The sequence below is a fragment of the Mandrillus leucophaeus genome, unplaced genomic scaffold, assembly GCF_000951045.1.
Source record: "Mandrillus leucophaeus isolate KB7577 unplaced genomic scaffold, Mleu.le_1.0 Scaffold327, whole genome shotgun sequence".
NCBI lineage: Eukaryota > Metazoa > Chordata > Mammalia > Primates > Cercopithecidae > Mandrillus > Mandrillus leucophaeus.
Genome location: NW_012103443.1, coordinates 1,283,290 through 1,295,943, shown reverse-complemented (window position 1 = coordinate 1,295,943; position 12,654 = coordinate 1,283,290). Strand labels below are relative to the sequence as shown.

Below are 12,654 nucleotides of genomic sequence, written 5' to 3'. Positions count from 1 at the left end.
CCTTAAATACAAAACCAATAACTCCCAATTGGCAAATCATCCAGCTCTCCTCCCTTTCTGTGCCTCTCTAACAAAGACACAAGCAGCTTCTTTACTAAGTCATTTTCTCAACAGTAAGGAGGAGTTTCTGAAAGAAATTGTTGATTGCCGGTGGCTCCAGGCCAGTTGCTGCTCATTAATGAGTACGGGCAGAGCTGCAAAAATGAAGCGTGGACCCAGATGTGAGACAGAACGGATAGCTGCACAGCCCATTTCATGGGGCCGTTCCACAGGGAAAGGAAGAGAAACAGAAAAGGCACAACCTAGTGATTATATCAGTGAAACAAATCACAGCATGAGCCTTCTTCCTTGAAATCCACATCTTTTTCTTGTCTTTCCTGAAACCTCAATTCCCATCTCAAGAAACTCCCCTGAATTTTCTTCTTCTGGCTTTTCTTCTTCTGCCTTCCCTTAAACGTGGGCCTTCCACAAGATTCTCCACTTGGCAGCAATTTCATTCACATTTAGAGCTTAAATTATATCTTTTTGGATGCTTTTGTGAACTAGATCTTCATTCCCATCCTCTCCTGAATTTGACTTTTTTCCCTGTTCCTTAAAATCAGTGGCACTGCCACTCTCCCTGGTTCGACACTTGGCATCATCTTCATTCTCTTACTTCCCACAATACACATATCCAATGATTAGATTATGGCCACCTTGCATACAAAAAGCCGTATTTCCCATTGACATATCCAAGGTCGCTGACATAATTCAGAAACTCACCCACCATCCTCCATCTCCCATGTAGGCAATGACCTCTCATCTAATATATTCCTGCTTTCAATCTCCCATCATTTCCCAGGTTTCCAGGTGCTTCTAGTCTTTTTCTTAAACCTCATGCTTCTCCCCTTGCTTGAAAACTTCTAACAGCTCTTCAACAGACCTGTACAGGATAAACTTTCCAAGCACAGCTTTCCAAGATCTGAGATCAATACGTTTACCACTTTCCACATAACCTCTCTAGTCATTCTAAACCATCTCCCCTCACTATCAAACCCTCCCCACCCCCTAACTCCTGCGAAAAGTTGTTTCCTGCCTCTGAGACCCTGGTTAGTAGCTTTAGTAGCCTAGTCCTAATGCCTAGTACATATAAGATAGGTTGATATTTGTTGAATGAATAAATGTTTACTCAGCCTTATCTCTCTCCAGTTGCCCCCTAATCTCTCACTTCCTCTTCATAGGCAAACTACTGCAAATAATCATAGACACATCTTTCTTCTCTTACCTCCCAGTGACAGCTCACAGCTGTGCAATCTAACCTCTGCCTTATCACCTTGTCCCTGTGCTGAGACAGTGACGTCCACTCTGCCCCTACTCTGGGTGGGGTTCAAACTTTGGTGCTAAAGTAGAAGCAGGAAGGAAAACTGAGGCTGCAGTTCATGGAAGTCCCCAAGCATGTGCTCTGTGATGTCCCAGGCTCCCCCTACCCCCACCCTGCACCCCACATAGCAATGCAAGCAAGTGGGAGAGGCAAGCCAGCATTGCTTCGTGACATTTATTTACCCTGGCCGTAGGAGCACCACTGATGGGACAAACAGGTGGGGCTGTGCTCATACAATACTCTTGGTGTGCAGGTTCAATCTTTTCTCTCCAATTCAGATCTCAGAACCTCAGACTGTTCTATGCTCCATCCTAGTTTCTCTCTCTTTCTAGTGGTCACCAATAGGCCAATGATTTTTCTATCTTGCCTATTCCTCAAGAATCTTTTTGAGACAGATGCAAGATGTGAACATGTAAAATATTCTCAAATAGGCAGGATGACAGACAGAACCAGTTACAACTGTCATTTCCCGTACATATCACTTAGAAATTTCTCTTTAATTCAAAAATAATTCTCCCCTGACCAGTATTCTCCCTCCATGCTCAATAAAACACACATTTCTCAGTCTTCTTCTTTCAACTCAGCTGACCCCTGCTTCTTTCCTAGAACGCTTGCTCCTCTGCCCACCATGACCCAGGAATCCCTGGGTTTCCTTCTGTTTCTTTTGCTGTCTTTCATCCTCTGTGGGCTCTTTCACTACTGGGCCATTATGGGTTTAATTTCCTCCAGGCATTTTGGTCTCAGTGTTTTCTTCTATCACTTGCTTCATTATCTTTCTCTAAGCAATCATAGCTGCCTCCAGACCTATGAATGTCACGATGAGTCAGAAGTTTATATCTTTGACAAGCCCCACACCCATAATCCACTGTCTGTCTGCTGTCTCCCGTGATGTCTCGAGACATCACAAACTCAACATGTCCAATACTGAGCTTAGCATCTGTTTTCACACACACGTTCCTCCTCCATTGTTCCCTGACACTTCCTCATGGGGTGCACATAGATAACACAGAAGGTGGCCTGTCAATTTTACCTCCTATATATCTCTTGAATCCATTCACCTTTCAGAAGTCACTAACACCTCATCCTTCTCCTTTAGGCCAGGGTATCACTGTCTGTCTACTGAAATATTTCACTGATCTGCATACATTTCCCCCTTGCCAACCCATATTCCACATGGTAGCCAGAAATATATTTTCAAAATGTAAAATTGATGATGTAACTAACTACAGCACTCCCTACCCCCCACCAAAAAAACCAAAACAACCAAAATCCTCAATCTTCTCACTGGTCCTAGGATAAAGGCATATTTCTTGATATGGCTAAAAAGGCTCCCATGGTGATGGACCTGATGACATCTCCAGACTTAAGCAGTTCACTCCTCTTCTGTACTCCAGACATTGTGGCCTTCCCTCAGTAATTTTTTTTTTTTTTTTTTTTTTTGAGATGGAGATGAAGTCTTGTTCCTTCCTCTGTCACTCAGGCTGGAGTGCAGTGGTGCAATCTCGGCTCACTGGAACCTCTGCCTCCTGGGTTCAAGCAATTCTCCTGCCTCAGCCTCCCAAGCAGCTGGGATTACAAGCGCTTGCCACCATGCCCGGCCAATTTTTGTAATTTTTTTTAGTAGAGACAGAGTTTCACCATCTTGGCCAGGCTGGTCTCAAACTCCTGACCTTGTGATCCGCCCGCCTCAGCTTCCCAAAGTGCTGGAATTACAGGCACGAGCCCCCGCGCCCGACCTTCCCTCAGTCTTTCATGCTGCCTGTTCTGTCTCCTGCTAGAGGACTTCCCTGTGTAGCATGCCTTCTGCCTATATGCCTGGTCTAGTTGATGCCTGTGCATCATTTGGATCTCATTTTACAGAACCTTCTATCTCTCTTTTGTAGCACTTAGAACAGTTTCGATTTCATATTCATGTGTGTCATTCTTTTACTGTCTGTCTTCCTTTCCTAGTCCATAGGCCAAATGGAGGAAGGGAGTATCTGATGCAATTTGGTGTCTAACACATAGTAGATTATCAATAGAGACAACTTTTTTGAAAGTGTGTGTGAAATCAGTATGAAAAGACATAAATTCAGTGAGAAACATGTACCAACCCAGGATTTTTAAATGCCAGGCTAGGAGTACATTTTGCACAGAATTGGGGTCAGTCACAAGAGCACTGAGAGCTTTGAATGGATATAAGAAATGAAAGGAGGAAGATTTCCGTTCTCATTCAGGTTTAGTAGTGGGTGAATGGGAATGATAGGGGTTTCTGAATGAAACATTTCACCTGAGCAGATGCAACTGGTTTTATGATATAAGATGTGTGCTAAGATATGAAGGTAGTATTTTCCAGTCCTATTATCTTCATTTTTGCTACTGTATATATTGAATAGAAGTCATTGCAAGGGGAGGAAAGGAGGACAAGGTCCACAGACATGCTGGGGACACAAAGGAGAGAAGAGATTTCAAAAATGCCTAAGTCTCTGGATTGTAGATATTCTGCTGGATATGCCTTTTTATATCTTAGCTTCTAAAATTCATGTCATCAAATGCAATATAATTGTCTCTGCTTCCATATGGTGACAGAATTCTAGCAACTGTATCAGGATCTCAATAAATAGGCGAAACATAAATGTTGCATAAGATGTTTTCCCTCAGACACATTTTTCTCATGCCCCCAAATCATGAAACACAAATTTTGTAAATTAGAATAGTATCAGTTATGAATGCATTTTTGCAATTATGAGAGTAAAAACATTCCACATTGAAATAAGAAATGTCATCTGATTTTGATCTAACACAAAGGGGAAAAAAAACACATTCCATTTAAGAATGACAAATAAAGCTGTCAATGTGATCCATTTATAGCCCCTCAGAGAATGCCACAAATCCACATAATGTTCTAAGAAGCTAGTTATTGTATTTGCTCTCTCAAATAAAGAAGGCATAGAAGTCCCAGATAGACTCCTATCCAAGGAAACTAAGGTTAGCAGGAATAACTTGCTTTAGTCAATGTCCTAGGTGCATGCCTCTTAAGGAGAGAATGAGAGCTTCTGGCTTTTTACTAAATAGTGTGCAACAATGGAAATGGTGGAGTGATGGAGGGGAAGTGTCTCTCTGCTTGGTTAGGTAAAAAGAGGGACTGTAAGAAAACGGAGAAAACCCATTGTCTTCATTACACAAGCTCCATCTCTCCTTACTGGTGTAATGAGGCCTCCTTCCAAAGGTCTACTGCTGACAAAAATTACAATAAGCCATAAAACCTTAATTATAAACATTCAAAGTGCTAGTCATTTTAAAGCATTTTTTAATGGGTTATTTCAGGCTCAGCTACAAGGGCACATGCCAAAAACAAAACACCAGAAATATATCTCTTTATTCCTTATTACAATACTCAAGCTTTCTTCTTTTAAGAGGCAGTTTCTATTATATACATATACATATATTCATGTATAAGTATACATAAAATATGACCCTCTGCAAGGCATAACTGATTTTTTTCTCCTTTGCATTGGCTGCTCAAATACTGAGAACAAAATTTGTTACTATCTTCTAGAAAGAGTGTTGAATTTCATGACATAAATTTTGAGTATGAATCTCTCTCATGACCCTATCTTATGTTCTTACCCTTATTTTTTTCCTTTGACTCATTTTTTCTTACCTACTTGAAATACATTTTATATTGCTGTACAGTATATATTTTATTAGCCTTTTTCTATAGGCCCTAAATCCTTTCCAGCATATAAATAAAATATATAACATTTATAGGTAGTCTTTTTTTTCCTCTGGAGGGTTGCAAAATTCTCCAAAGGCAACATGTAATTGGTTACTGTAAAAATATGAGCATTAAAATTTATAATTCATTTGTAGTAATTAATTTTTTGGTGACATTTAGCTCAATAGTGCAATTTGATTTTCTTAATATTTGTATATACACCTTTAGAGCTGAGGTTCTTAGCCTGAGATCCATGAACTTAAATTGTAGGCAAAAAGTCGTGTATGTAAATTTTCATTAAGGAGGAGTGTCAAAATTTTAATCCAATTCTTTTAAGGTAAATGTGACTCAAAAGATTAGAAATTACTGCTATGCGTTAGGATAACACTAAAAAATCGTATCTTGATCTTTATTAATTCAACAAATTGACAAAATATTTGTTGAGTATCTGTGAAATGCCTGGCACTATACTAGATCCTGGGAAGATAACAGTAAACATGTAGGCTTGACCTCTGACCTCAGGGTACTTCTAGTCCAGTAAGGATGAGGATAAACAATTTAAAAAATGAAACAATCACATAGTAATATACTACAATAAATAAAACAAAGAGACGTAATAGAAAGTGAGTGAGATTAGGTGGTCAGGGAGGACTTCTCTGAAGAGGTGATATCTTATCTGGGCCAAGCACCATCTGAGGGAAGAATATTCCAGAGAAACGGAAGAGCTAATGCAAAGACCCTATGGGAGAAACAGGCTTGTGAAAATGATAGCACTTCCAGAAAATACAAATGGTAGATCTCCAAGTTCACATTTTCAATAATACTTCGGTCTAGAAATATCTGTATGATCTTTCCTTCTCTCTTTTTTTTTAAAGTTAGATTTTCTAATGTGAGATAAAGATATCCTCAGGAAAAAAAATGCAATGCATCTTATTGTACATTAAATTCATTCAATAAATATTCGAGTCTACTATCTTTAAGGCACTGTGGGAGGTGTTCTCTAGCAAAACCAAATAAAAACTCACTGTCATACATGCAACTATAATGTACCTTAAACCAGTCTTGTATTGTTCTGTCTCATAAGTTTATGAGCCAAGTAAATTCTAGGGCCCAGACACTTTAATGCGTAAGAAACCCAAAGCTCTTTAGAAAGGCACCAATTGCCCTGTTACAGTTGAAGATAGACAAGTAAAAAAAAGAAAAACGTAACGAAAATTGCAGCTAAAAATTCTTTCAAATTTTCCAAGCCATAGAGTAATATTGTACTCTATGGCTTAGAGTACATGGAGTACAATGTTACTCTATGGCTTGGAAAACGCTCTAAACAACCCTGGTTGGGTACATCAATACATTAAGCTGTGACTAAAGATCATAAATAGCTCCCACATTATTAGACGCTTTCCTGAACTAAATTCTTTATGAGTATATTAAAGAAAATAATATACCAGTAAGATGACTATGTTGCTTTGATCATAAAATTTCATGCTGGGAAATTTTTACATGCTGGCAAGTGCTTACTGTGTACCAGGCACCTTACTGAGGACTCAGTGCACATACCCTTTGAGGAAGGAATGTTACTACTTTTATTTTACCTATAGGAAGAAACTGAGGTTTAGAGAAGCAAAATGACTGACCTGGGGGAGGAGCCACCAGAGATTGGAACCTAAGCAGTCTGACTCCAGAGCACCCAAGAAATCATTTCCAAAATTAGTGGTCAGCCTTATTACCTACTCGAGGGGAACCTAGCTGCTTTGTACATTATCTCTGATAACCTCATTTTCTCTTACTGTTTAAAAGGCTTTGGGGAACAACAATCACATGCTGATTAATTTAAATATTGGCCAAAAAAGATGGCAAACTGCTATTAAGAGTAACATATATAATTTTAAAATGTTTATTTGGATCAGAGTAAATTATTTGAACTATCCATCATATTTCCTCTTAGGAGAAATAATAAAGGGTTGAATGTACTTATTTTAAAAATCTCAGAAGTACACACGGCATTTTGCTCACTTGTTTCTGCCCTTACTGTTTTTTGTTAATGCAATTTCAACTTGGAAAAGGGAGATTTTAAAGCTATATTCAAATCCAGTAATCAATCATTTTCCTCTTTTTTTTACTTCCCCAAAATAAAAAAAAAATCAGGTTCAAGCAGGTTGCTGAGACTTCTCTTTCTTGAACAATATTGGGGCAGCAGGAGCATGTCATAGTACTTATGCACCATTAATTGAATATTTATGCAGTATCACACACTGTGCTAAGCACCAAACAACTTCATTTTATTCGCACAACAACCCCATTAGTAGCTTCTATTATTATTCCCAATTCACAGCTCAGGAGATGGGGACTCACAGAAGTTACTCAAACGTCGAAGACCTCATAGCTCGTAAATGAGGAGCTTGTACCAGGCTGACTGACTTGGGCTTAGGCCTGACATAGGAAGCTTGGGCTTCCTATGATTTTCTTATTCTTTCCTTTTGTTCGATCATGTTCTCCCCACTGACATATCAATGAAGACTCTTTATTTTCCAACATGGGCAGTCGAAACCCTTTAAAACTTAAGAATGTCCACAATCCAGTTTTGTTTTTTTGTTTTTTTGTTTTTTTTTAACCTGCCCAAGCTGATTTCTCAGTATTCTGCACTAAATACCCTCAGGGTCTGAGGGAATCTGCCACCTCTCAAAGCTTCAGATGTCTTCCCACCCACAATCCAGCTAAATTCTGCTCTTTAAGGCCTAGTTCAACTATACTTTTCACAGTCACCTTCCAGACCTTTCCAGCCCAGAGAAAATGGCCTGAGGAGCTTGCCTCACTGTCTACCACTGTAGATGACCTGATGTCCCCCATTATAGATGACCTGATGTCCCTGAGAGCTTCGGCAGCCTGGAACCCAAGGGATGGTAATGCGAGCCCTGTTGGAATGTGCCATGGGGGCATTTTTCTCAGGAGCACGTCCAGAGCTTTTATCAATTTCATTAAGCTTAACAACCACCGCTCAGCACCCTTACTTCTAGAAACTAATGACACTGAACACTAATGTTCTCTGATCAGGAATGCCAGATTTAGCAAATAAAAATATTATAGGGGAGACACAATTTTATTAAAACATGATTTGTTGTGTATTTGAAATTCAGATTTAACTAGGCATCCTGTATTTGATTTGCAAACTTATCCTGAATGTTTCGTGGATATTAATGTTATCTCTCAACTGTACAGAATGTAACCATCCAGAGAACAAGGGACTTCACTATTTCCTCATGAAACTTAACACTCAACTCTTATTACTCTTATTACTACTTATCAATTTATTTTTGTGGTCCAATAGAAACATTTTTGAACATGCTTGATTTGAGGCCAATATCAAGTCTAGTAGCCACATCATGATTACACACACACACACACACACACACACACACACACACACACAACTTTTGCTACAAAGGAAACAAATGTCATCATACCTAGTAAACAATTTTAATAATCTCTGCTATTAGCTGGATTCAAACACACTGAGTTCCTCCCCAAATATCTTTTTTTAAAATATCCTCTTAGGAAGAATCTGGGGAAATTAAAAACATATCAAAATTGTTATTGGATCTCAAAATGAGATCTTCAGACCGTTTGATTGAGAAATCACCAAAGGTATTTGTTAAAATGCAGTTGTGTGGGGGCAATCTCAAACCTATTAATTCAGAACTGTGCAGAATGGCTCCAAGCAATCTGTGATTTTAAAAAGCCTTCCAGATGATTTTTATGCCCTCTAAACTTTAAGAACTGTTTGTTTATAAAATGTAAAACTTTAGCAAGGATTGCTGTCTATGTTAGAGAAGAAAAGTTATCATTTTTGTGCTTAAAGATAAGCCACCAATATTTTGAGGTTCAAACTAGCAATCATGTTTGAAATGTATCTTTAATCTATCACACCAGTGTTAAATGCTCAGCACTGTAAATTTTCTATTTGGACTGTCTAAGCATTTAAATAGAATTGGTAAACTAATGATAGGCATTAAAAGGCTGCTTGATGGATTATTAAAATAGTAAATGTGTCACCGAAGTTTATAGAGACCAGAAGAACTTTGAAAATAGACTATACATATTAAGATGTTCTAATGCTGCTATTCAGGATTGGTCTGGGCAACATAAGTCTCTTTTGAATTTTTGAAAGAAAGCATCATTGTCCAAAGCTCCTTACTCCTGTTGACTGTGTGGTTCTCACTATTTTTGATCTCAGAGTGAAAAGAATGCTGGTTTATAAGTCAGAAGGCTTAGGTTCTATAGTTTATGATCTGTTTTGGGGGGGCTTCAGTTTGCTCATCAATAAAACAATGGCTTAGACTATTAGCTGATCTCTAAAGTATTGTCTAGACCTAAATTTCTATTATCATTCTGAGCTTCAGTTTCCTCTGCCGTAAAATATGGGCTTGTACTAGGTGCAGTGTGTCCATTTGTCCTGTGTGTCTGAGGGCGGCCCTGTCATCTCCATTACGGCGCTCAGATCTCCATTCATAATTCAGGCTCACCCTCTCTCACACTGTAAGATCAATGATGCTTCATTTAGGCTTTCCCAAGGAAGGGACAATATATTAGCCATTCACACATGTCTTTTATAAGAGATAATTATTTATTCAAACATACAGACTAACAAATACGTGCCATTCATCACTGTGCTGGGCCCTGGGAATACAGTAATGAAAAAAATCAGAAAACAGGGTTCTGGCCTATGCAGCCTACATTCTGATGGGGAAGTAGGGAGGGATGGGGAAGAAGATAAAAACAACAATCATATTAAACAAATAAAAATAAGAGACTTTAGTTTGTAATCAGCTCCATGAGGGTTCACTGAGGGCTGAGATGGAGAAGAACAGAAGGGAGTTCAGAAAAGCCTCCTGGAGGAAGTGCAATTTACTTAGACCTAAAGGAAGAAAAGAAGAAAAATGGGAAGGAAGGGGGTGGAGAAAGGGGAAGGGAGAGCATATTCTGGGATTCTGTGGGAGAAATAGCTTATGTGCTTGGCATCCAAAATCCTGGAACTGTCTCTTCTATCTCTGAGAGATAATTTAATCCAAAACTAGTGAAAGGAAACCAGAGGCCCAGAGGGTTAAAGGACTTCTCTGAGGTCAAATGGCTAATTAACAGAAGAACTCTTCCACACTTCAGTCCAGAATGTGAACTCTTCTTAGAGATTGCAACGGAGCAGGAAGTACCAGACTGTATTGATTCAAATCCTGGCTTTTCTATTCATAAACTGTTCATCCTTGGGCATGAGAGCTTCTTTGAGCCTCAGTTTTCTTTTCTGTGAAACACAGACAACATCTACTTCACCAGATTATGACAAGAATTTAATGAGATATTGTGGCACAGTGCCTAGTATATCACAGCTGCTCCGGAAATGCAAGCTCTTTTATTTTTCACCTAGTGCACTTTCACCCGTAACAACTTGTTGTCAAGTTAAGACAAAGTAGAGCAGAGGTTTAAGTTACTTGGATAAAGGAGGAGTGGCGGCAGAGGGAAGGTTGTGGAATATGGGAATGGAGTCTATTTAGCAACTGCCCATCCAAATTCTAGTGGAGGAAATGAAAAGAAAAGTCCACTAAATTGGACAAGTGTCAAAAAAAAAGACATCCTCAACTTCATTAAGGTCACAGCATAACCTGCTAGTGATAAATCTAGAGTTGTCTATCTAAAACAAAAGAAAGATCACCTATGTCTGTATTTATACTTAAAAGTAGCATAGAAGAAATGGATTTTACTCTAGGATGTCAGTAAACAGAAGAATGACACACTTTGTTATTCAAAACATGCTCAGAGAAAAATGTTAATATGCCACTAAATCAACTGGGAACAAACCAGTTATCTGCAGGATGTTAAAATGATAGCTGGTGTTAAGGATGCCTCAAAACCAAGCCCATGATATTGAAAGAATCAATAATTAATCCAAGTAACTATACAGATTTTCTTCATTGTCTATGAACAAAACCACAGGTTGAATTCAACCTTAAAATACGAAGAGGCGTATTTCTTGGATTAGACTGGAAAGCTATGAGGCTGTTCCACAAAACCTGTATGCCCTCCCTGTTAGGGAATGTTGATGGTTCAGACACACATGAACCAGGGCTGAATATTTCTTAGTTTCAGAAGTTCACTGGGTCCCTCTTCACCCAACCATAAGGTAAATGCCATTTCATATACAGCTTTTTGAAATGCAGCTTATTTTATGATTCTCTGCTGTTGCTGCTTTATGGGAGAAATTTTATTTCAAAGTTTCATAGGATGTGAATTGAACTCATTATTTTGCTCCAAACTCATTGTTTAATTGACAGGAAACATGCATCTAAATCATCTTATATGCATGGCAGAAGCAGCTACATAAATTTAACTATGGGTGGATTATTACTATTTAGCATATTTATAGAATTTTAGATTCAGGAAGCATTTTACAAATCTTTTATTAGTTAATCTTTACACTTCTGAGTGCATCTGACAGGTGGTAAACAATGCTTTGGGGTTTAAATTGCCAATACATGAAAACTTTAATGGGGAAAAAGAAATCTACAGCCTTCCTCCTTGCTCCCAAATGTGCCTAGGGCACATTTTTGATACCTATTTCTTCTCACCAGAGACTAAGGTTAGTGGCCCAAGAAGCACAGTTGCACACACTGAAACACTAGTGATAAAAAATATATATTTTGGGTTTTGTCCCAAGTCAGGTGGCCAACACCAGGGGAGACCTTCTCACCAACAGCAAGATGATGTGACAGGATTCTCAGCACACATACCTCCCAATAATACAGCGCATAAAAAGAAGCAGTCAATTTCTCTAAAACTATAGGGTAAACTTAGTTTCAAATTCAAATTCTAACAACGCCACACCTGGTGGACTCACTATTTGAGTGACATCACCAGTGATTACTTTTGAGTGACATCACCAGTGATTACTTCTGTTAAAATATATACATGTGTATTGAAAAATAAAACTCAATTTAAACTAAGAGAATGCATATCTTCATTTTTTTTAATTCCCAAGTATTAAAAACCAAGCTCGCTTGAATACCAATTCAAACTTTATATGAGTGCTCCAAAATACCCCAGACACCACAAGGTGTGGCATAGCAGGGCAAAGCAAGCCTCAATAAATCATAGTCTAGTTCTTGACCCAAACCTTTTTACAGCCCGGGGATTTCACAGCTAACAAACCAAGAAAAATCAATCCCGCATCACCTTAAGGCCGGGCATGAGGAGCTGCAGATGCTGCACCTACTTTCAGAAGACCCCAGTGTGGCACGTCCAGCCCAGATTCTTATTTTTTCTGGCTGACAGTGACTTTATCCCTCTAATCTCTCTGGCCACCCGCCTCCGCCTGTGTGTGTGTGTGTGTGTGTGTGCGCGCGCGCTGGGGGACGCTTAGGTAGGAGGGTGCTCAAGACACCCAAAGTATTCTGGAAGCAAGCACCCTCTGCGGCCCTGTGCTTTGTCAGAGCAGCTGGGCTAGCTGTCAGGAGGTCAGCGAAAGGTAACCAGGTCACCCTCCTTTCAGGGGTGCAGAGGGATGCGATGCTCCAAGCTCTCGCGTCCTCAGGAGTCTGCGGATGTGGGGACT

The 12,654-nt window shown here is 39.2% G+C and overlaps 1 protein-coding gene across 1 annotated transcript in view; it reads right to left on the bottom strand.

Annotated features, from left to right (window-relative positions):
• Positions 1 to 12,356, bottom strand: part of RHOBTB1 (Rho-related BTB domain containing 1) — a 132,844-nt gene extending 120,488 nt beyond the window's left edge. The window contains exon 1 of the mRNA XM_011988315.1: positions 12,276 to 12,356. The gene's annotated coding sequence lies outside the window, so the exon portion shown is untranslated. The remainder of the gene's footprint in view (positions 1 to 12,275) is intronic.
• Positions 12,357 to 12,654: the final 298 nt, after the last annotated feature.